This window comes from Rhopalosiphum padi, chromosome 2, assembly GCF_020882245.1.
Source record: "Rhopalosiphum padi isolate XX-2018 chromosome 2, ASM2088224v1, whole genome shotgun sequence".
In the NCBI taxonomy this organism is placed as follows: domain Eukaryota; kingdom Metazoa; phylum Arthropoda; class Insecta; order Hemiptera; family Aphididae; genus Rhopalosiphum; species Rhopalosiphum padi.
Window position 1 is genome coordinate 18,619,604 of NC_083598.1, and position 27,858 is coordinate 18,647,461.

Here is a 27,858-nt window from a genome sequence, read left to right on the forward strand (position 1 = left end):
CTCGATCGGCACGGCGCGCACTTATTGTTTTCTACGAATTTTTACCCTCTTCAATTTTTCTGGCCTTTATCGCACAAAAACAACAACATTCATTATTATTAAATTCGAAACATTCCGATGTTATTTTTTTAATCATGTTTTCCCCGATATTTTTTTTCTAGTATTATATTTTAGTATAAACGTATATATAAAAAGTACCTACGTATATGTTTATTGTTGTCCGATATTTCCATCATATTTTTCTTAGTCTGTTATTTTAATTGTCTTCCTTTTTCTCTGCACAGTGTATTATGATATAATGATTGGTACATTGGTATATAATATTAGTGGTACATACAAATATACAATATAAAAACATGTATTTGCGAAAGACGCGTCGCACTTTATCATCGAGTGTCATCGATATCGCAATATTATATGTATAACATTCAAAAGGAATGCGGGGACGATACATAATAAAATGCTGTATGATATATACTTCTATGTATAATATGTATTTATAATATATTATTATATACGAACTAATATAGTACTACGACTGTATAGTCTTTGGTCTCGTAAACATTTGCGTTTACTGCTTTCCTCTTCCGGCTATGAATGTTTTTTTTCGTATTACTATTTTTTTGACAGTATAATAAAGTTGTGCGAGCTGGACGATTCGGAAATCCGACATAAAATACGGAATTATTATTATATACTATCCAATATAAATATATATATATATATATATTTATATACACCTATATATGTAAATCTGCATATGCAGTATAGTTTTGGGGCTTTATTGTTATAAAATATTTATTTATATAATAAATGTTATATTATTTCTTGACTATATCTTTTGAATTTGTCGTAAGTTTAATATTTAAATTCATAATATAAATTATTTTGGTATTTCGTTTTTCGTTTTTCGTTTTATTTATTTAATATGATAATGATTATGTACATCCGTATGGTATGATATTATATTATATATATATCGGCAATTGTATATTATAGTATGTGCGCTTGCAAACTGCAGTATAATGTAAATTATTATATATATTGTGATTTCGTGCAACAATCGTTGTGCGAACAGAGCAGATGACTGTGCACGGCGGATTTGGTTTTCGGAGAGCAATGCAGTATAGTCGTGTATTTATTTTACGGTTCGGCAGTCAATTTGGATTCTGCCAAATTCGCCAGCGTTGTTGGGGTGCAAGGGGTATGTGGGACGTGGAGAATTTACACGGTGCCCTCGTAAAATCTGTCGTTTTATCGTGTCGCGCGAATAGAACCGAAACGTGATAAATATAAATTGTTATCACGCGACTGGTGCTGCAGAGAAATAAACACGCGCGCGTGCTATATAATAATAGTATTTAATATAAGCTGACGGACAGACAGACGACGACGAGGGAGAAAAACGAGAACGAGAGAAAGACAGGGACTTTATTCAGGGCACTGCCGACACACGTCACTGGCGCGCAGTGGCGTGAATGGGATGTATTCTAAGGGGGAAGCACACGTTTGGGGACGTATAATGGGGTATAACCTATATGGCTATATTATATAGTATTATTGGATATAATGACGGGGAAATGGCTCTGGTCCGTAACTGATTACGACGACAATGGTTAAGCATAATATATTATATAATATGTTTATATGTTTATTGTTTATTGTTTATACGGACACATAACTGCAAATATCGTCCCATCAGCGTACGTTGTCCGGCTGTTTCGATTTTTCGGTGGAACCATTTTTTTTTTTTTTTTTTGTAGAAATTGATAAAGTACGCTTTTTATTAGTTTTTCGAAAATGGAATTGTATTATATATAAGTATATTATTATGTATTCGTTGATCCGTTTTATACTATAAGCTATATTTTAGGAACCAATCGCTCGATTGTATATTTGTAAAGGTCGCGGTGTCATCGTCGTTGCGGTCATTCAATTTATCATTTACGATATAGGTATTATTAAGTTTATTGTTATCATACACAGTACAAACGAATAACATTTTATATACAATAGTTTGTTGACATAAAAAAAAATATTTATTTAATTCTCAAAAATTATAATTAAACGTATTTAACTAAACAGGTATAATAAATATCTAAGTATACAGTGACGATAGCCAATATAGCCAACGACTATACAGATGTACTATACAGTATGTCCCAAAAGTCCCGTGTAACCCTTAGTATCTCTTTAGAAAATCAATATATTTAAATGCGGGTTTTTACAGTAATAATAAATATAGAGATTCTGATTGAATGACGTAAAATTAATTTTTTTTTGAAAAATTATCAAAAAATTTTTTATGCAATTAAGTTTTTAAAATTTTTAAGATAGCCATTTTGTTGATCATATTTTATAATCAAAGTTTTGATTTGAATAGAAATAACAGTAGCTGTGTCTTATCGTTTACTGAACAGCGAAACTGGTTACCTATTTTCAAGTATTTTAATCATCGTGAAATGAACCTAAAATTACGAAATGAGAATAAAAATTTTAATTAGGTAAATATAAGTATTGTTAGGCTGAAATAGATATTTTATAATAATTGAAATATGAAACAATTAATTGTTTTTTTGGATTATTATAAATTTACATACAAAATACCGGTTATTAAAAATTGAAATTTATTAATCTTAATTGAAAGCTTCATCACTAATAATTAAATATTTACAGATTGTCATAAAAAAAATTAGTGTTCTAATTGAGATTGATTAAACCACGCAATCGCGTATTTCTAGGTAACATAAGCTATCATTCTTAGCAAATCGAAAACACAATTGGATCTAACTTGGTTGATTTTTATTCAATTTCAATATTTTTTTTTATTGAATTATTTTAAAAATATTATCAACAAAATGATTATCTTGAAAATTTAAAAAACTTAATTGCATACCTTTTTTTGTTGAATTCAATTTTATGTTTTTCAATCAGAAGCTCCATACTTATTACTGTAAAAAATCGCATTTAAATATATTGGCTTTCCACGGAGATACTAAGAGTGATACGGCAGTTTTGGGATAGACTGTATATATACTGTATCTATATAAATTTACAGTTATAAATTTTGATTTTTTTTTTAAACAATATTACTTATATTATTACTGTTATTATTAATTGCATTGTGCTATATATTATATGCATATGCAATTTTATTATGTATGTATTTATAATATAATGTTATTTTAATATCGTTGCTATATTAAAACGCCAGAAATTTATAAAACAGATTAATGCATGTACTATGCTAGAGATATTATATTATCTTTCACATCACAAGAAATAAAGACCACTTTGATGTATTCTCTCATACTATAAGTCTGTTTTTGTCTTATTTAAGTTATTATGTGTATTGTGTGAGTTTAATATATATAGGTACTTGATACAGTTGAATACATGGGAAAATGTATTCATTTTTAAAAATCAATTTTATTCTTAGTTTCATTTATTAGTTACGCTCCACATCGCTATATTAAATATAAATGTCAAAATGCGTACATTATACATTATATAATATGTAATGACGCTCAGTATAATATATAGTTATTCGGTATTACTGATGTCTAAGTACTTACATCATAATGGCAATGTCTATACATCTATATAAAAATAAAATAATGGTAGTAAAATTTAATGATATATATATATACATATTTTGTTACATATATTATATTAATTTATTAGTATATGTCTATCTATATTTTAATTTTATATTATTTTAATTATATATCTAAAAACCATAAGGTAGTTATTATTTTTACCATATTAATGATAGTGCTATTATTTAATATCATGTCTGAAGAAAAAACGTATAATATAAATATATATGGGTTATAAAACGATAACTAACGAAAAAATAATAACATACGAATTATCAAACAAGAGATTAATTTAATTTAATTTTTATTATGAATACTGAATAGTAAATAAGTATATCATTAATGTTTGTACACATCTCATATGATATTTAGAATTTCGTTGTACGAATTAATAGTGCTAATATATATATGCAGTTTTTAAATAAATATTAATTTGGTTGATATTAAATCTTATGTTATAAATAGGTGTTTAAAAAATACTTTTTAAAATTATAAAATAACAAATATATATATGTATTTAATAGTTAATCATAATTCAATTTATAAACTCATGTATTAAATTCTTTGTGGAGTATAAATAAATAAATTGATCTACATTATTAAAACAATTAAATACAGGGTTGATTTCATTAATATATATATAAGTTTATATTTTGTTAATAAATAATTTAAATAAAATTATTTTTGGTGCTTAATTTATTAAATCATTGTGGCTTTAACTATGAATATTATACGAGTATTACACAGATGCATATTATATTTTAATTGGCCGGTTTTTATAAAATATATTTTTAAACAAAATTACAATAAATAGTGGTATACTGAAAGTGAAATTAGTTCTTAAGTACCACCAAGTGTGCACAATTTCTATATCGATACTTGTTATGTTGAAAAATTGTTTAACAATATATTTATGTAATATTATAGTTGTTAAGGTAACGTGTTATTTACTGTATAAAATAAACAATTTTAGTAAAAACCTTAAGTGAATATCAGCGCCACGCTATATTATGTATTATTATCGTGACAATGAATTTTATTTGTTTTCCGATGAAACATCGTAACGTCGTCATGGTGTAAGAATGCGAGTTTTAAGAGTGCGTAGGTATATAATGTAATATAAGCACATGTTAGGAAAGTATATTATTGATTATATTATATTTATATATTATATAGGTACATTGGTTATCTGCAGTAGTCGTATTACCAAAAAATAATCGACGGTTGGATTTCAAACACGTGTTTCGTATTATGAAATCTGAACGATTGATATATTCATTATTAAAAATAATAAAAGAGTAATTATTATACCTAATAAATGTGAAATAAAAACTATCTAATATAGTAATAATGTGTAATATTAGTTTTAGTATAATGTGATTGCTATAGAACTCGCACGTGTTGATTCGACGGTAAATAAGAATAATGCATAGGTATACATAATACATATTATTATGGGTGTATAGGTGAGTGACGTTATTAATGTAAATACATTACGTGCGCTTTTCATAATATACATTTTAGTGCGATGTCGTAAGATTTAAACGATCTCAACCGTAAAACCTATAGATATTGCCGTTGTTTATTGATATCGTAACCTTCGTTGTGTGTATATATACTATATAGTAGGGGGGATCAAGATGTTATTCAAGGAGGGGCGTGCGACTGTCAAGACTGTTGATAGACAGCAGATATCATCGGTGGTGGGACCTTCATGGTCCACGGATAACTGCAGCTTCCCAACAGATATAATATTATTATTAATTATTGTTTTAAATATATGTATATATTATATATTAATATTTCCGTATTTTCAATAAACATTTTAGTTTTCGATGAAAAAAAGCCTTTTTTTAAACACTTCTACAGATTGAGAATTTCAATATGATGTTTGTAAATTTTTAACCACCAAGTATTGTCCGTGTCTATTTAAAATAGAAGTTTGAAAAGTTCAATTTTTAGATTTTATTTTTATTTTTAATATTATGTTTTAATCCTTTTATAGACATTTAAATTAAATTGTTTTACTGAAAAGTGCGGTGAATTTGGTTCACAATAGCGTCTTCTGAATAATAATTAAAAACTAAATCGATACAGCCAAGTATATTGCACCATTGGATATAAGGTGCATCGATGGGTATGGTAATATATATTATAATATAGATAATTATAATAGACGTGAAAGTCACTAGCTTATTGAAGAAAATACAATATTTCTTAAATCATATTTTTTTAGAAATTAATAGTTTCTTACCAAAAAATAATAATAATTATAATAAAAAATGTCCATTGTACTTTGTGTTGTATTGTTTATTGTTTATTTGACTGGTTTTGTATATTCTAGGAAAAGTTTATTTATATATATTATTTGTTGCATATCTTAATAGAAAAAATGATCAGTTTTCAAGACATTTTTTTTCGAACACTATTATTAATTACTTTCTATAATTAAATACTTTCATTTAGAAACTAGTAATTGTTTTTAATATTACAATTTTGAAAAATTATATTATTCAATAAAAAAATAATTAAAGGGCCGTATGAAAAAATGAATCGAGATTTCTCTTTTTTTACCACGCGATATTGTTATTATTTTCTTTTTAATATTTTATTAAATTATGTATTTTATTGTGGAATAAAATACATTCCAAATTTGTTAATAGTAAATATCGTTTAAAAATATGAGCAAATTACTGGACAAACATTAATACTGTAATCGTAAAAAGAAATTTGTTTTTATGTCGTTTGATAGTGTATATGTTGAATATTATAATGTGATAAAAAGGATAAACAACATTTTGCATCTTAATTAATTGAAAAACGGCATCCATTATCCATTCTGCTCTCGGTAACGATGTTTCCAGTCTTAAATTTCAACCTGTGAATTGTAAAGTTTAGTCATTTTTAGTTAAAAAAAAAAAAAGTAAACAAAATAAGAAAAACTAACTAACACTTTCGTCACAGATTACAAAGCATTGGAAATGAAATTTTTCACGTAAGGTTGAGAAATGTTTTCACAGTCTTTAAAACGTATAATATGGATAAATACCATACAGGCATAATATTATTATACAAGGATATAGGGACAAATAACACCATTGACGTTTTTCTCTAGAGTACCATGATAATGGTTTTGTTATTGATGTTATATAGATTTTGTGCGTGATCATTGCTATATTTATGGCCTTATAGAATATATTTTATTTTAAGAAAGAAGAGTTAAAGTTACAAAATATCGAAAAAAGTTTTAAAACTGTTATTATTGCGTATGATCTGATGCACGTCGGGCCCCCCTATATGTGTATGACACAATAAAATCATCGCCTATAAATTTACTTCTTTAGATATTCCTCTGCGTGGAATTTTTGTATGCTTGCAATCTTATTATAAAAACTATTGTTACATTGCTATAATTTATTTTATCATAAAAGCATCATTGTTTACCTCATCATAGTATGACCAGGGCCTACTTATCGCGTACTAACTTATGGAATAGACTTGCACTATTTTAAGTGTACACAGCACACCAATAAAGTGATCATGTTTACATTGCATGATTATATATTAATATATTATGTTCTGCAAGAATCATTGACAGTATATTATATTATATAATACATAAATCCTTAACGAGTTTTTTTCGTACCATTGATTATAAATACAATACTTCAATACTATGTGTTTTAATTTTAAACGATCCTAAATCCTAAAATGTAGCCAGTTATCATTCTAAGCTGTTTGCCGATTTCAATAACTTTTGTGGCGGCGGCTGAGTTAGAATCATTATTGTGATCTGTTTCAGGTATCTCGGAATTACGACACGTTTTAAGTCTTTTTAATCAGTTCAATTTATATTTTTCTTGTAATAAAATAAAAAATTATTTAAACTTTAAATATAACTTTGAAATATTTGAATATGATATTTATAATTTGTATGATTTTTTTATGACAAATAAACTTCTCCAGATATTGAAAAATATGTTTAACTCTATTATACACCTCTTTAAAAATTAGTGGATAGTTTCACTGATTACCTTGAGTGTAGGAAAAAAACAGTACCTACATTTTATTTTGAAAAAGCTTTAATAATTATTATAATACTAAAACATTTACAATTTTACACGAAAATCAGTAATAACTTTAATTTGTTTAGCATCTTCAAATTAACGAAATATTTGCCTTCTATAGAAACATATATTCTTAGATAAATGTTGTATATTTATTTTAAATCTTCAGTGATAACATTGTCATTTTTTTTATTAAATTAGAAAATATTATGTATTAGGCTGATTACTATTAAACATCAACAGGTGTTTAACTATTATAATTTTTAGCTATTTCTATGTGTATTTTTTATCTACATATTAGAATATGTTATATTATAATATATTCATTGCATTTATTTATATTTTTTCAGGTAAGTGTGAACTAAATATATTTCTAATTACGAAGTGAGGAGGTCGTAAGTATGTATACCATTTTGTACATCAAATTTATAGTCTCTATTCTATAATAATTAACTGCAATCTTTTAAATACTTAACTCATTTTGGCAGGTATAAGTTTTATTAGATTAGATTTTATTAGTTTTACGATGTGTCTACCGTGTTTTTTAAAACATATATTTTCAAAAATATTATCATTCTCTTATTTGTGCTATATAATGAAAGTTATATTTTAAAAATGACGTATTTAAGTTTAAAGTTTAATAATGTAAAAATATTTTACACGTATTTTAAATTAATTTTTATTATCCTTAAAAATGAATGATGACTTTTATTTACTTAAAATGTATGGTTATATTTTAAAATGCATGTTAAAAATATATATCTATTAACTATTATTCATACATGATCACAAAATACGTTCACAATGCATAATAATATTTATAAACAATCTGTATAACGTTGTAAAGTTACACTCATGCATATGTTTGATGGTGGGAAATGATTATGGTGCATTTGCTCAACTCTACCGTTTATAGAAAGTGCAATGCATTACTGCGGAAGCGAAAAAAAACATTATTGAAATATTCTTCTAAAAATAAAAAAAAAACTCAGCACAATTAAACAGCGTATACAGACATCTGATGTCGGACACTCATCTTGTTTCGCTTACTAACAAACATGCGATGTTGTATTTTTATTACGTACTAATGTACTATAAACATAAAAAAGAATATATATTTATATGTCGTATAATATGTATAAAAGTTACGTTTATATTATTTGTAAATAATTATTAACTGAATTCAAAAATTGGAATTTTATCGTACAACATCATAGCTCGGTTACTAAGTTGTATGTTGTGTGTTATAAACCCAAAGTTACTTGTATATCAATAATTATAATAATATGATCACAATTAGCGAACTTGTAAAATTATGTAGGTTAGGTTAGATTATACGAATGTGCAGTAAACATTTTTAAAATTCTTTATAATGTTCGTAGTAAAATTAGTAAATAACGTTTTTTAAGATGATTTAAGATGTAGAAGATAATTCAATTTTTATGAAATCTCTATAGGACTTCTAAATTTTAATTTAGCATTTCATAAATTAAACTTGAAAAACATAATATCTTACCAAACGATGTTTTATAAGTTAAGTGTATAGAGCACAATTGAACTAAATAAATCATGATTGAAAATGTCGAATCTCTGTGATTATAAATCATTGGTTACATAATGTAATGTACATTTTTATCTTAACTGATAATCGAATTGTAGATATATATGTTGAATTTCTCGGAAAGTCGCTGATTTTTGGTAGTTTAATAGAAGTTTGAGAAAAATATCAGGAAATTCTATAAAATGACTTTCCTAAAGACATTTGTCTCCAATTTCCGAATAACGTATATTACCAAAAAGGCTATATGTACTGTACAGCTTTAAGAACATATACAACTTTCTTAAAAAGTAAAAATACAATAAATATACTTATGGATTAGAAAAATATAATATACTTTATAGTATAAGTAAACTAATAGAACTCTTGATACATTAAAAATGTTTAAATGTTATTATTAAAATATAATGACAAAGAATATTATTATAAATAATTTGAAAAACAATAAACTATGTATATATCTTTTTTTATTTGAATATAATATTATTATATAATTAATATGATGAAATAATAAGTAAAGACTCATATACTATGTCTAGGTAGTAAACATCAGATAATCTAAAAATTTTCCAAATACATAGCTTCTTTATACAAACCAATTTAATCATACCTAACAATTTAAAAGAAGCTCTCGACGAAGATTTTCCAACTAAAATATTATACGTTGTAAAAAATTTATTAAATCTTGTCAATTTTACAATATTTTAATCCCTAAGTCTTTTAAAATTGTAAATTAATAAAATTATTAACATCATTTATAGTTTAATTTATCTAAAATATACACTAGGCTAGATTATTCTAGTAATTATTATTATTATTCACAGTTGTTAAATTATTAAAGCCTAATTGATTATAATAATAATATAAAGTAATACAGGATTACCAATTTAAACACGTTAGTACGTAACATTCAGTTTTAAAATAAATATATATAAATAGAAAACTTCATATAGGTATTAAGTATATTAGGTATACATTTTTGTAGAAACTCAGAGTCCAGGTGGGTGATAAATAGGGTTTCAAATTCAAATTTTTTTTAAATATTTTTGAAATATGATTACTTCCGACAAGTTTACGTACATATAAATTTTAAAAAGGTAAAATATGTACAAATATGCTAAAAATTGATCAAATATGCATTTTTCCAAAAATATGACGAAATATGAAAAATAAGCAAATTTAAACTTATAGTATTTAGTTTTGCCATTTTATAAAACAAATTTATAACTCACCTAGAATAATCTACGACCACTAAAAAAAAAACATGCAAATATAAGAAGTCCTCAACCCTAGTATAAAATAATTAATCTTGATATTTTTTTTATCCTAATAGATATTATAACATATAAATAATGATAAAACTTTGTACATTATGTTTCAGTATAATAAAATAATTTAATAAATTATACAGGTGATATAATTTTTTTAGATATTATATTACGAAAACCGAATCGAAAATGGAAAAAATAAAAACAATGGTTTTACTGGTTGTAGTTTTTTTTACCGTGAAAATATTTAATAAAATGGCCATAGGTATTAATATATAATATATTTCTTCTGATATTCATGCGTGCGTTGTATACGCATAAGTAAACGTTCTGTATCAAATTTATACGGAGGAAGATGATATGTGTTTTTTTTTATCTAAGATAAACAAGTTATTGTATTATATACATATATTTATCTTAACAAGATGAAATTCTATTGCCTATATATATATATATATATATGTGTGTGTGTGTGTGTGTGTGTTTCCATCTAGTTTGTAGTTTGTTTATTCGACTAAATATTATCTACAATGTATATCCATGTGACTGCCGCCACACGTACATCATCGCATCAACTGTCGGTGGTGTGCATTATGCATCATAAACGTTCGCTATTTCTCTTAAACGTTCCAAAAGCGATGCGGTTAACGTTTAAACGTATTATTTGGTTCTTGTATCATTACGTATACATACACGCTCAATAGTAGGTATATATATTTATTGTACGTATGCGTATAACAGGGTTTCGTTTATTTATGTTTCGTTGTAAAATTACATACTATTAAAGATGAGAGGAGCGTGTACGTATACGCGACGGCGGTGTGGGTAAAAATAGAGGGTGGAAGTAAGAAAAAAAAACCAAAACTACCCGACATTTATACTTGTCGGTAAAAATGTACGAAATTTATTATCCTTCCTCGGCTATACCTCTATATGTGAACAATGTATAATGTATATATATTATACAATATAAATATATGTAACGGTGGGTCACTGCCGTTCACATGATGCTCATCGCCGCCGCGAGGGGATGATGTTGCACTGAGTGTTCGAGTGGTAACGAGTGGTTGACAACGGGACCGGGGGATCGCGATGCGTTACGATTTTATAATATATATACGCGTGTTCCGACCTGGGAAATGTTAGAAAACAAATCAAACTCGATTTAAACGTTTGGCGAAATAATCTTTTTAGCGTCTGGCAAAACCACCTTGCGTCGGTACACCGTACGCACACACGTACAATATACACACATTCATGTCTCACGTATACAATGCTCATACACGACGTATAAATCTCCGTCGTCGAACCGCCGTGAATGGATTATCAATTCAAACGTGTCGGCGACCGCGCTCTTGTCGAAAATACGCGTCGAAACGAGCTCGAGTAAGTGAAGGAGGGTGAGAGAGAAGTTTACTGGTTTAGACGGGTGCAGTGTGCAGTGTATATAATAAATACGTTGCAGGTACATTATAATATATAGGTGGTACTAACGCCGAAAACGTATTTTTATTTTTTTCATCATTTGCCAATTTACACGCCGGCTTGTACACTATATGTCTATATACCCGTTACGATAAACCCCTCCCCCTCCCTATCACAGGACCTGCATAAAATATCGTCAGTATAATAATATGAACGTGTTATATGTATATAATATATTATATTCGCCGCAATATGATGCCCTTTATGACGATAGAGACAGTAGACAAATAGACCTGTTTATTCGTGCGATCATTTTGCTCCACCTGTACGCGTATTGCGTAGGTAACGTGAACGCGAACACGAAAACGCATGTACGCACGCACGCACGCACACACACGCACATAATGATATAAATAGCTTGGGTATACGAGATATGTGTACGTTTTCTCCCCTACGATATACGTTTTGCTATATTACACGAGTAGAATCGAATTTATTGACACGCGACCTGTGTTTATTTGTATTTTCCATTTGTTCTTATTTTTCTTTTTTGAGCCACCGAATTATAAATGAATTACTGAAAGCTCTTAGTTCCGATCATATGACATATATTATTACAGCAGACTAGCTATATTATATGGTATATGTGTATACTATATGGTCACTGAATCGAATCGCACCTGAAGTATTCGACTACAACGCAGTGGTGGCGAAAGAGCATAGCGCGTGCATCGAGTGAAATTTTACTCGAGTAAGATTGGCTATTGGGTCCTGACATCAATTGTGTAATAGACCGTTTGGTCGTTTTTATCTCGCATCGTAATAATATGAATAGTGAGGCCCGCTCTTTACCCCCCACTACTCTTCTCGTTGTATAATATATATATATATATTCACTCCGGGGATTGGGTCATTTTCCAAAAAGCTCATCCCGTCGCCCGCGTTCTCGCTCCGAACCCATGACTAGTCCCAGGATAATACCGATTGTACAAGATTTTCATGCGACCTCCGCGAGCATTCACACACCCTCCCATTACCCACCTTTTCTCTCAGACACGCGCGCGAGAGTGAGTTTGTTGAATTTAATATAATAAAACGAAAACATCGTCATCGTGATCGTCGTCGTCAAGCTTCGTTTCGAATTTAATGTCTACTGTCATAATAGTAGGTAATATAATATATTATTGTTGTTTACGTACGCCGCCGCTTTACCTATATTATGTAGTTATGTATAAACTTAACGACTATTCTCGTTATTGTTATCGTTTGCTGACGAGCGTGTGCTTTTTTTGTTTTTGATTCCAAAACGCATTTCTGGCGTGTGTCTGCTATGTGTTTATATTTTATCATTTTTACATGAAACATATTTCGTGCGTCGTGGTGCTTTAACGTAACTGTTACTCCGCACTTTCAGAATACCTACGATGCACATTGCATATATAAGTATTAGTATTATAGTGCACAAAGCCGATACCATTGGTTATTTAATTATTTTATATAGGTACGTATTTTATGTAGACTGCGTAGTATCGGTCAGCGGTGATAGTTTTCCATGTCCGAATTACTTTTAAATATTATTGTTACACCATTGTTTAATAGCCAACTAAATACTGCTGTGACGTAACACTAAACGTATAACACTGAATATATTTTACTTTGTTTATTAAATAGTATAATATATATTTACTTGTATTAAGACTTGAAAAGTTCTTCATTTTTTATTTTTAAAGTTTTCCTGACAAAATATCATCTAAACTTAGGTGTACCTATATAATTAAAATTTGTTAATTATTTTTTTTAAACGGATAACGTTAGTTCATACATTTTTTTACTATATTCATTGGAAACTACTTGGGAATTGTACATATGTCCAATATACATTGACATATTGCTATTATTATAAAAATATTACTGCAAGCACTTTGATTTACTGCAATATTATTGTTGTTAATTTTATAAAAATGATAATTCTTACGATTTTTATCTTCATCTATTGTGCACAGTACGGTTACATTTTACCTAAATGCATGTGATAAAAATTTTAAATGTCATATAAAAATTGGCATACGGTGTTTTACAGTGTTAAGCAACCAAGGATTTCTTAAAATATCCAAACATACTCATAGTATTACCTATAATATATAAATTAATTATAATTTTCAAATAATGTGCTGAATAAGTAAAATAACATAGAACAATTTGCGCATCATATACCTCGTTGGCTTGTCGCAAAGCTCGTCGAGTAATATTCCGGAAATAGGTGGCACGTTCTAGCCAAAGGTGATCAAACTGATTAACTTAACCATTGTAGGTACATATACAGTATATATGATTATGTATTTTATATACACCCACAAAAAAATTGAAAACGACGCGACAAACGATTTGTAACACATGCCATTGGAAAAAATCGTGGTTACCGGCTTCGACCCCGACTAGTGATTACTGGTATTTGAATTTGTTTTCATTAGTTCATTTGTTTGTTAAAATATATTATTAGTTATTTTTGTTGTCATCTGAATATAAGTATTTGTTTTGTACTGCTCTCCAATTAAGTATTATTAAAATTACTATATATTACTATATACTTACTCATATACAATATATAATATACATAAATTGATTATTTAATTCAAATTAATTTTTTGAATAAAACGTAACTGTAATAAATGTTTGTTTTCAATAAGCGAGCATATAGAAGCATTAGGAACTAATATGCAGTGTATTAGGTGAAATAATGAGTCATAAGTCGTAACGGTTATCATTCTATGAAAAGTACCGATGTAACGAGGTATTTGTATTCGTTACCTTTATGTACCTGTAACGATAGTAACGATTCCAGGAAAGTAACGAAAAATCCCATCACCAAATACCTATGGTTAGCGCATCCGCTTTACATGATAACCGTGGTTAGATCGAATGGGGCTTATAATCTCACTGAATTTCGAACATGTTTGTGTGTCCATTATTCCATGAGGCGAGCTTCTAGAAACTCCTAGCCATGGTTAACCCGCCAAACTACCACGGTAAGCTCGGCCAAGTCGATAGTTTTTCATTTTACATTGTATATACATGGAAATATTTGCGATATTTTTCATTGATCGTCACTTATAGATTTTTCAACAACAGTTGTTTTCTCCGCAACCGCGTTCTCGCCGTCTAATTTACGATGGTTTTGATTGAACCGTTTTTGCATCATCCACCGAGAGTGCGTAATATTAATGTGATAAGTGACGAAATCTTAGAGAAGTGAATCTTAAATGAGCTTCTATATCACCTTCGGCCCGAAGAAACGCACCACCCATTTCCGGAGTATTACGCGCTGCGTGGATAGTCAAGGTAAGATGCACATCAGTCACTTATATTATTCGCAGGATCTTTGTAGGAATTCAGAATAGCGACAGTTTCATACGCCTCTACGATGCTTATTTAGAATTTATTGTGTTTACGTACAATATATGTATGCACTTATATGAGTATATTGTACAGCTTTGGAAAACTAAAGTAAACCTTGGTAACATTTTCACATCATGACATAAATTAAGTTTTAAGCATTATTGTGCATTATCGTCCCGTTGTTTTATTCGTAAACATATACATAGTTATATGGTTATATATTTAAATCTTATATTATGGTCATAGATTCTATTGCTGTGCCGGATGTTATACATCATAGAAACCGTAAAAAAATAATTATGAATAGAAATTACCATCTATTTATTATATTACCATAGATAATTATTCATAATTATTTGAATGGCAATTAATAAACATAAAATAAAATAAATATTTTATAAACATCAGTAAGTTTATATTATAATTTTATTATAAAAAATAAAAAAATAAATATTTTGTTTTTAACGGGATTAATTATTAAAATATAATAACGTTTGAAAAATGGTATTAATTTTGATAAAATAAAAGTTTATTATAGTTTATTTTATAGCACGTTGATTAGAATTTAGCCATGATTTCTAATTATTTATTAGTATATTATAAAAATAATAATTTATACTATAACTTATTAGGTACTAGATATTCTTGCGCATGTACAACAACATTGGTTAAATTTAATAATTTATTAGGAAATAAAAAAATAACTTTTTATGTCATACAGATTCTAAACATTGCTATTCATTGAAACAATGATGATAATTAAAAAATAAATTATAAATTTGTATTAATGGACTATGGAGTATTATAAACATACCAATGGTATATTATATTTATCCACAGGCTAATATTATTAAATGCTATTATTTTAATTTTATTTTCAATAAAAAACAAATATATATATATATATATATATATATATATATCCCATGGTAATTGAAATTGCATTGTATTCATATTTGACCACATATTCGACAGCATATAATATTATGTACTATAGATAGGCATCTCTGCGTCTGCTTAAAACCCACTCGAGAAAAAAATTAAAACCACCCGTTTGGTACTACAATTTTAATTTTTCATCATATTTTAATATATAATATATGTTAGTAAATGGTATTTAATGGAATATATTATTATCGAGTATTTTTGGCAACAATATGCATATGAGCATAATGCCTATATATATATATTGTAGCATTCAGGTTAATATCGAATAATATAATGTTAGGGAACATATTATTATTATTTATTCTATAGCAAAATGGTAAATAGCTGATATTAAACGATAAATACATTTTACAATGTGTTCGTGTTTTATTATAGTTGCGCTTTCTTTTTGATTGAACTTGATAATACCTTTCATTCAAACAGTTTAATATTTAAACTAGAAGAACAAAACATAAACTATTTTTAATGCAGTAAATTATTTTAGACATTTATTTAGGTATACTGAATAAATACAAGTATATACCTCAAAGGTTAGGTTATTTTTATTATATTTTAAAACAATACAATTTATCTTAATTATTATTATTTATTATTTTAATAATAACAAAAAAATACTATATTTTTTGGATCAATTATAAAAAAAAACCATTTATTTTTTATATAACCATAAACATTTTATTTTTAAGGAATCGTATTATCGTATATTTCGATATTTATAATATTAACCTACGAATTTTATGTTTCAAAATCTTAAAAATATTTAACGTATTGTCTTATCGTAATGCACGCTATATTCGTAATACGACTCTACACTCTAATATACTGAAATGTGTTACAGTCATGTTTAATAAATTGCATATTTAACACGCCTATAAATTAGTTATTTTATCATGATAAACTGTATAAACATTTGTTCAAGTCACTTTTTAAAATATACTGCACAATATTGTCATTTTTTGTTGAAAGTCAAGTTTGTTCATCAACAATCGTTGAAATTTAACTCAAAGTTTCACTTAAGACAATTTGATTTTCTAATCTGGTTTTCGTATTATTTTTGAACTACGCATGTTTATTTTATGTATTTTATATATATGTGAAAGTACAATATATCGATTTAATACTTTAACACCGTACGTGGTATTATAATATATTTTTTTTTATTGTGCATGCAAAGTAAAAATGATTCCTAATATCGTTTTTGTCGTAGCATTGACACGTTGTTTTATTTGTAATATAATAATATGAGTATATACAAATATCGCCAAACTTCTTTTCGGCAACAGCGCAAAGACATTGCACGTGACGTTGCTCATTAATGGCGATTAAAGTATGCATAGATATACATTTTACAGTATAAAAAAAATGCAAATGCAGAGACAGTACGAATATATATATAGGTTAGTTGTATACATATTCTAGCGGTTGCAAAGCTTGAACCAAAAGCGAAAAAGAGATGGAGAATATAAAAACGTTTGATTTCTTATCGTAGTTATATATAATCGGCTTAGCAATGTTGCTCCTTTCGTTTGCTTGAATTATATAATAAATATAAGAACTACGGAAGGTTAAGGGGGAGAAAAAATAAACAAATATAAAAATAAAATAGAGTAAAAAATAAAATCCCCGTATACCGCAATAAACAAAAAATAATAAACGGGTGTTTTTTTTTTAGATATATACACAATATTTTACCTGCGGAACACCATTAGGGCGTATTGCCCTGCCTCCGAGTAAGTAAGTTCATTCCGTCATGGGTTAACGGGCTGGTCGAAGGAATGAGTATGACGGGGTGGTGGTGGCGATGGTGCCGGGTATTTTATTGAGGGGGTGGGTGACGGCAGGGATGGTGTGCCGCGTAGGGAGACGACAAGGGATATAATATATATATATATTCTAGGGATTTTGTCGTCGTCTGCAAAACTTTTTCCTTCTCCTCGTGACAACCTATCCGCCCCGCGCCCATCACCGTCCGCAATTGTTTACTACGACGGCGACGACGAGCCCGTCGGTTTTTAAATTGGCCAGTAAATCACGTTTATTCTTCTTATTCCTCCGAAAGAATATAGATAGAGTATATGTGCGGCTCGTTAGGAGCATCTGCTACAGCTTCTTGTATATCTATATAGATACATCCACATTCATGTGTGTGTATATGTATATATAATGTGTAAAATATTATATATTTAATATATATATATATATTATATTATATATTATATCCAACCATCGGTGGCAACGGTGGCTGCGCCTGGCACGGACTAAAAATCGCGCAATGTTGTTTTTATTGAGCTGTCCGGGTCGGTTATTTCTTGAGTCACGCGTAATTCGTTTACCCATTACCGTTATTATATTTTCAATAATATCAAAACCCTAGAAGTCTTGACTTATGCATATATTTTTTTACTCCGTCACAAACGATGTTTTTTTGTCATCGTCGTAATATATATCATATTATACGGCATTATAATATATAATATTATGTATAGCGAAAACACACACACATGTGACCTTTTGTTCCCGATAGAACGTATATGTATTTATATATGTGCTCCAAATACTAACTAAATTTCAAGCACAATTTTCGTGTGTATTTAGGTGCATACATCGTTGAATTGGTATAACAACGGCAATCGAATGTATAGGTAAACATTCGGCGTTAGAGATCAAAATGTTTGCTCTAATGCTCAAATCGAGTAAACATTTAGTCGAACTTCATAAGTTTCGGGACATTGTGAAATATAACTTATACATGCAGGGTATAAAATATATTAGCAATTATAATAATACACATACAATACACTTTGTATATATTTTAACTGTTTACATAGACAAATAATTCCTGGTTTACATTTGAAACGTATGATTTGAATTGTTATTTTCGTACACATTTCGATCGTGGGAAACGTCCCTTATTATCCCATTGAAAACATCTAATTCGCTGAAGTTCATTTTACTTTGATATATTCACTTAGCGATAGTTGAAAACAATAAGACTTTATTTTTGAACGGATTTTTCTTAACGTCGTTAATGAAATGTAAAAAAATGAGTTGGCAATATGTTAATCTTTTTTTCAATTCTTATTTTTTAACTAAATTTTAAAAATTGTATACATACATACACATTATACATATATTTAATAATAATCACGAATATATTATCTTAATGTACACCCATTTTTGGTGATTTTATTGAAATTTTTTTATATACTATATTTTTTTTTTTTTTTTTCACTTATATTTTTATAGTGTCAAAGGGTTGAATTTGTCTTGTTTAAAGATTCATTACTACAATTATTTTAGTGCAGATTATCTGTAAACCCATTGAATTTCTTGATAGTTGTTTTAAAACATTTTGAGATCTAAAACATCGCTTTTGTAGTTAATTTTAAAAGTAAGGGTCAGTTGCCACGGGCAACGCCATAGTAGATGACTCCCAAGAAAACACGTATTTGTACTTGTGTAGTTGTGTACTAATGACTCAATACAGTTTAGGAGCCAAGAAGCTGACAAAACAAAAACAGACTTTACTATACAGTTGTATTCTGGGATTTGAAGTTCTGTCCTTGTTTTCTCTATCTTGACCAAATAAGCTAAATAAGCATTGCTATATTGGACAATGTTACAAATAAATCATTCGGTAAAATTTGATGTGATTAAATTTTTCCAACGTGTGTGTAACTCATTCATACTTGGATATAATATAAGATATTTTATTATTTTTGTATAGTACGTGGTTATTATAAGTAGGCATTTTTTACATCGTGTGTAGTGCATAAAGTATATTATTATATTAATCGAAATGTTATATAAATTTATAACCGTATACGAGGTAAATTCAAATTTAAAACAACTACCCGAAATGGATATAACTTTTCTACGTTGATAAGAAGTGTGTTCTTACTTGATTCCTTTTTCAACGTTCAACAGTTTTTGAGCTTTGTTATGTGTTTTGTTTTTATGTTATTACTATTACTATTATATTCAAATCCTTTTATCGTGAACAATTCCTCTGTGTACATATTTTCGAATGGGTGGTTTTTCATGGGTCTAGAAGCATTGAACGGGTAAATATAAACTTGAGATAAATATGTAATTTTTCCTGCCATTTCACATCTCATCGGTGACCGCCCTTTCCAATTTATTTAGAAGTTAGGTGACATACGGGCCAAATAGTTTTTGTGTGTGCTGAAGTTCTTGGTCTTTCTCTCTCCCTTACCTTCTAGTGGTATTTTTCACTTGGATGGTTTTTTTCTTTCCTAGCCCTAAACACGAATTCTCTCGACAATATATTTGGCTGCGAATAATTGAAACCGCCACGTTCTTTTGTGAACTACGACAAAATACGTGTACACGAAAACTTTTTTTGCCGTCCAAGTTTCATAATTTGATTTCTTGCATACTCGTGCGGCTTCAATTTCCATTGAAAAAACTATTCGTTAGACATACGCTAAAAGAAATCAAACTCCGTCTATAATGAAATCGAAAGAGAATGTTTGACGAACACAATTGAACAAAACTTAAGTTATACTCTATTTATTATATTCTTACTACTTAGGTATATTAATTTTCATTAAAATTATTATCTAACATCCTATTTTGCTAATTATGAATTGTAAATTATTATATAAAGATTCTTAACTCTTTATTTTGTATTATTTTTATATATATCTAATTTCTCGTAAGTTATGAATTCATAATACACTCTTGTTTTTAATAATAATAAAAATTATTATTTTTTAAATTTTATTCAAAATTAATTATAAAACATCGGATTTTACATTATATTTATATGATGCATATAAATATGTTTATATATTATACCTATCTATGGTTTTGAAAAACAAATTGGCATTGTTATTAATGATTCAGAATATAATTAATCTAAACTATTCATAGATATATTATGTAGTTGGGTATACAATTCCAAATTCACAGCGAGTGATAATTTTAATAAAAAAATTATGTTGGGCCAACCATGACATTAAGTTACTAGATTTTTTTATTATTGTAGAATTCTAACTATTTTTTGTCATCCCTTAACACAACTAGTCAAGTCAACTGATGAATGTACTTTGTATTACTGCCTAAGTAAAAATTAGTCTGTATGACTGTATGCCTATTACATTGCTTAATTTATTAGTTAATGTTTAATGTAAATGTAATTATATATATTTTTGTTCATGTTAAATGTTAGTTTAATATCTAATGTCTGAGTCTTATTATTCTCTTCTATTTTAATAAACCATTATTGGCATATTTATTTCATTCTTGTATTATTACTTTAAAATATGAAATTAAAAATAGCTTTGGCCATTTATAGAAAAAAATGTAAATATATAAATTTGTTGTGATAAAAACAGAAAATAAATATATATTTTGTTTGCAAAAATGTAGAATATAATCACTTCAAAAGAAAATTACTAAAATGTTGCAAGTTAAATGGATCGCCTAGTATATATAATATAATGTATAAACATCAATTTTCATAGCTTTTTTACTCGCGCACCACTGCAGATTTTTAATTACTCATCATATTTATTATATAAAACTTATTGAAAAACAAACAAAAAATATTATCTTAAGTATTTCTAAGGACATATTATACATATTTTTTCTTTAGGTGTACTCATAATTAAAATATAACTTATATAGTATATATAATTAATTTTCCACCTTTTTATCTATCAAATATTGATTTTTTCATTTACATTAGGAGGTAAATAATATATCTTTGATACAAGTTATTTATATAGTACGTAAGTTTTATATTTATTTTAATAATGTGTGTATGAAAAAAAAATATTGCTAAGAGTTAGTCTCTTAAATTTTCTTTTTTATCGTTAGAAAAAAATACAAATAGATTATAGCGTCATCATACATCACATAGTTGACTATTTTTAGTGTCCTATGATTATTTTTCTTCGACGACACGTGGAGTAAAGTCCTTTGTCGTAAATGAATAACTATGATTTATGAAGCTTTTGCTGTCAAAATGCAGTTTGAACGTTATTTTTTCGTCGTATCGTTTATTTTGTTGACTTTTTAACATATTAATAATTTAATTGTTGTGTTTTGAATTGTTATTAAATATTTACCCTTTTTGTTTGAAAATATGCATTTTTTATAAATTATAATTTTATATTTATGATTATATTCCATTCAGCGTTATTTTATTTTTACATATTTTAAAAATATTTTAATTTAAACAAAATTAAATATCGTTTAATTTCTTTATTTTTAACTAAAAGATATTCATACATCTCATTTTCAACATCTTTTTTTATTGGTATTCAAAAAGATTTTTTGTTTTTAAGTTTTTTCAATCAAATTTTTAAATGTTTATTATTATTTATATTATAATTCATATTTACCATTTAATATGTTCTACAATAAAGTTTGAAATGGAAATTAATCTAAATAATAATAACTAGGGCCTTAGGTTAATAAATTATGTTAAAATGGATTTAGAATACAAAAAGTATTAAAAAAAATAGAGATTATAATGTGCAAAATAAAATGAAAGAATAATAAAGAAATAATCGAAAAAGAAATCGTTCGCATGATCATAAAATTTAAACGCCTTAAATGTTAGGAAAAGCAAAATAGTCCCTTGTGTTATTCAAAAGAAAAAAAAGTATACAGTCCGTTTATGTGTTTTACTCTCGGTGGAATTGAAATCGGACCGATCTAGATTTTCATAGAGTAGACAATTTTAACACGCATATTTTTTTATATGTGTAAGTGTGTTTTTGTTTGAAGGATGTTAAGATATTTTAACTAAAATATAATTATCTTTTATAATATTTTTGCTATTATAGCACGTGATACATTTTTAATTTATGTAAAAATGTTTGTTTGATGCATAAAAACATACAAACGCTGAGTTTACACTACAATTTATTTTATCGTTAAACATTGAGTGGCAAAATAAGTGTATCCATTATAATTTTTAGTTAAATCAAAAATATTTAGATTAATTAAATATACTATAAGTATGTATATCATATTTTAATTTTACGCGTTTACACTGATAATTTATTTTATATAAGAATTTTGATGAAGTTTTCATTATTGACGTATTTATATACCTACTGTATAGTATATAGGTTGTATATGTTAATTTATAGATTTTTATATTTTGATTGTGTTATGTTCTCGTAGTAAATTAAAATAATAAAAAGCGATCATTTATTGCTTATATTTACATGCTATAATAGTTTTTCGTTTTTATGTAATAACATACCATATGTAAATATAAAATTGACATTTCAATGTAAAATAAGTTAGAATCAACAGTTTTGGATCGTTTAAGTTATTTAATATATTTGCATTTAATTATAACACAAAATTATATTGTGCAAGCGAAACCAATTTAAATTCATATAAAACAACAGACGTTCAAAGTTATATTTTAAATAAAATATAAAAATTCTATGGAATTAATTGCGTAGTTAAGGTCATTAAACACTAAAGAAAATACATTCCTACCAGGGAACTTAAAAGCATATTACATACAATTGGTCTGAGAGAAATTATTCTTTTTAAGTGTAGTTATAAGAAAATATTAATGAAAAATATGATGATCATAATTATTTATCAAAATACATTTATTTTTCAATTAAATTTAAATTTATATTTTATCTTTCAAAACTCCAATTTTGATTATATATTAATCTAATATACATGTTATATTGCGTATATTTTCTTTAAAATATTTTATTTTTATAAATCATTCAAAGACAACAAAAATTATTCAAAAAAAGATGTGTTAAAAAACGCAATCCGTTTTTATAGGTACAATTTAGTAGGACCATAAATTATATAGATGTCCCTTTATATTTAACCGAATTTAATATTAAATTATTTATTTATGATTTTTTTATAGTGTATTTGATATAGAAGTGAGTGTATTTTTTTCAATTTATGATTCTTTTTTAGATCTAAAAGTTTTACACAAATACTATATTTTAATAACACTACCATGCTATAATAATCTTACGTGTATATGTTAATAATATTATTCGTTTAAGCATTTAAAAATTATTTTTAATATCATATTTTTTTGGACAGCACATATTATATACTTACTTATAATTTTGGTTCTAACGTTTTCTTTTTAGTATTTTAAATTTTGTATAGCATATTTTGATATTTATAGCGATTGAGCTAACTGCAGTTATTGCTTAAAGTGCAATCAGAAATAAACTTGTTTTCTTCAATTTTGTATAGGTAGTGAAATTTGTGTTAGTTGATGTTTAAAATAGGATTAGGTATGTTTTATTTGTATTCAATTAATATAAACGAGCTAAGTCATTAATATTTGCAGAAATACGATGTAAAAATTAAGTTTTAAATGTACATAATATGTTACATGACTAAATTAAAACTAGTTACAATATGTTTCAAAATTAAAAGTAGGATCAGTATTGGCGTTTAATATTATTGTCTTAGAGGCTTGTTGACGACCATATTATAATAATTTATGGTAGAATTTGATACTTAAATATAAGCTTTGGGCGAAGACATACACTATGGTACGATGCAAAAAGATACAAGATTAGACTACTTAATTTTTCCATTCAAAAACTTTTCAAGGAACGGATTAATACCCGAAATAGGCCAAATGGTACATATTTGTATGGTGTAGAAGGCATTTTAAGTAAATAACCGGTAAAGCATAAAAAGTTTCGTAAAATTTCTGGCTCTTTCAAGCCAATTTGAATTGCCAGAAATATGTGGTTCCAATATCATACTCAAGAGTTGAGGGAATAAGAGAGTAGAAAATAAAACTTTAACGGCCATACATAGTCGTTTAAGTCTTACAATACACAATATAATATTAGGTATATAAATATATATATGTGGTAACGTGGGGACAAGGCTCATAGTAACAACTTAACTTAAAGCTATGATCCATAACATGATACAAAACATAAATAATATTAGCATCAATAGAAAAAAAAAATAATATTTTTTTAAATTGTATACATATATTTAATGAACCGATCAGTTAAATGTACCTATTTGTATTTTTTTAATTTCATCTTCAAAGAATATTTATTTTCTTCTTTGTCATTTTAGTTTGTCAGATTAATTGTCTTTGGATATTTGTCTCAGTTCAATTTTGTACAGTCATTATTTTTGAGATTCTTTATCCACGACTAAGTTATTTACTTATATAATATCATAAATATATTTATTTTATTTTTGTGCGAATTCCCGATGCCAACTTTTAATTATACGCTGATCAGATTGATATATCGCTCTTTTTCCGGATTTATACCCATGGTAGTAGTGTATAATATGTATCTTTACAAATAAATTTTAGCATCTTTGTTTGCATGATCACTTAATCTTCATTAATGCAGTTATTTAAAATCTAATTTTTGGAATTTTCAATTATATTTTCAGACTTTATTTTCAAATTCTTGATTTTTTTTCTATAGAGTATTAAATGGAAATGAAAACTTTTGTTTTTTTAAACGAAAATCCCCCTTTTATACTGTAAATTATTTAGCAGATAATTTTACATCTATTTTATAATGTTGTAAAACAATTGTTCAGAACTATTATTTTTGATATAAGCATTTTAATAACTGAAACATTATTCCTTTGAATTTTGAACTAGGTACATCAAAATATTAAAAAATGCATTAAAAATATATAGTTAATAAAGCGGGTTCTCATTTGAAATCGGAATATTACATCACCACAGAACACTCCTTAAGTGTTCCAAATTTAAAAATTAGGTTTTTAAGTATAATATTATTTAAAAATTAAAAAAATCATGATTTAAGTAAATTCATTATTAAAGGAAGAAAATGGATGAGTATGGTAGATGAATCATCCTGTATTAATACACATCAATTATTATCTGTGCATTATTTTATCATTATATTTTATTATCTTCGACTAAAATCGATGCACATCATCGAGCGCACTTTCCGTTTTGTAATCTCGGATTCCGTTCTTTTTTTTTTTTCGATAGAAAATTATGAGACTGTTTCCTACGACGAATTTCGTTGTAACATACTTATTGCGTTGTCGCATTTCACAAAGGTATAAAGTGTATATATATATATATATGTGTGTGTGTGTATACAGGGGTGAGGACCCAAGTAAATTGTATATAATTTATATAAGAACGAGTGCTTCATATTATAGTTGTATATATAAGTTTCATTCTGTAAGGTGCGTCTTCGGTGTGGTGTGCGTTCCACGAAAAGCCGGTAAAATAAATCGCCAACGTTTTCTCCTCTCCCGTCGAGCAACAGCAGCTAGGCAGCCAGCTTGCTTCGTCCGGGTGACGAGAGCACGTTTCATTAATTCCGCCGGGGCATTTTTTTCGCTCACGTCCGGGGGTGATGGTGCAGTATAATGTGTATGTATATACACATATATTTATATATAGGGGAAAAGGCTGATTTAAAATACGACGCGCGGGTAATGTTACGAAAACAAGTACCTACGAACGACGTATGCGAACGCGGACCGAGTGCGAAAGAGCGACGAAAACTTATATATATATATATATATATATATATAGAGAGAGAAAGATTCTGTATAAGTTGTATGTACTTTTGGCTTGCGTGTTATACGACGACTTACTCTACCTGCTGGCTTAGCTCACCCGGGTTCGTTGTTTCCGCAGTAAATAAGTGTAGGTGTAACATGTATATTGTATAATTATGTGAAATTTTCCACTTAAACCGTCTTACAGTGTCTGTCGAACGAGTTAAATTTTTTTTATCTCTGTAGACAACAACCGCTACTACCAACGCTACATCGAATTCCGTTTACTCTACCTGACCCGCCATTACCATGGGTACTACTAGAAGTAATTAGGTACAACGTATTTCCTGTATATAACTATGTGTACACGCATTGGCTTATAAAGAGTAGTTTACCAAGCATGCTCAACTCTTATTTTTCTTCAATAATGCAGTTTATTAAAAAACTGATTATTGTAATTTTTAAATTTTATTCAAAGAAAATTTGAGAATTTTTACTATTGAGTAATGTTTTTGAAGATACAAACTTTTTCAAATGAAAACCTCATTTTTATACTGTAAATTATTTAGTGTAACATTTTACTGAAAATGTTGACGCATCTAAATCAGAATTCAGAGGTGTAGTTATCATGTTATTTAACTTTGTAGACTAAAAATTCCATGACAATGGGTCTATGGTGAGTTTAAAATGTTAATAATTAATAATAAAATATATTAACAATTATAATTTGTAAATATGGCCCAAGATTAATAAACACTAGATTTAATGCATCACTTCTATTTTGTATATTAGTAAAATCATTTTTAAGAACAAACTATTATCCTTAGAACTATTATTTCAATAACTGAAAAACTACTCGTTTGAATTTTGAATAAAATGCATCAACGTTCTCCAAAAACATATTCCCTAAATAATTTATACCTAGTAAAAAAGAGGAGGCTTATCATTTGAAAAACAGGAATTTGCGTCATCATATGAGTAGTATGAAAAATTTAATGAATTTTAAACAAAACATTTAAATATTTAAAAAATTGCAATAATTATTATTATATGAAAATAGGAGGGTGAGAATCATGCTTGGTAAA

At 27.2% G+C, this 27,858-nt stretch overlaps 1 protein-coding gene across 2 annotated transcripts in view; it reads left to right on the forward strand.

Moving 5' to 3' along the window:
* The window catches only part of LOC132923361 (E3 ubiquitin-protein ligase MYCBP2), a 277,986-nt gene that overhangs the window by 30,116 nt on the left and 220,012 nt on the right, over positions 1-27,858 (forward strand). The gene's annotated exons all lie outside the window — the stretch shown is intronic.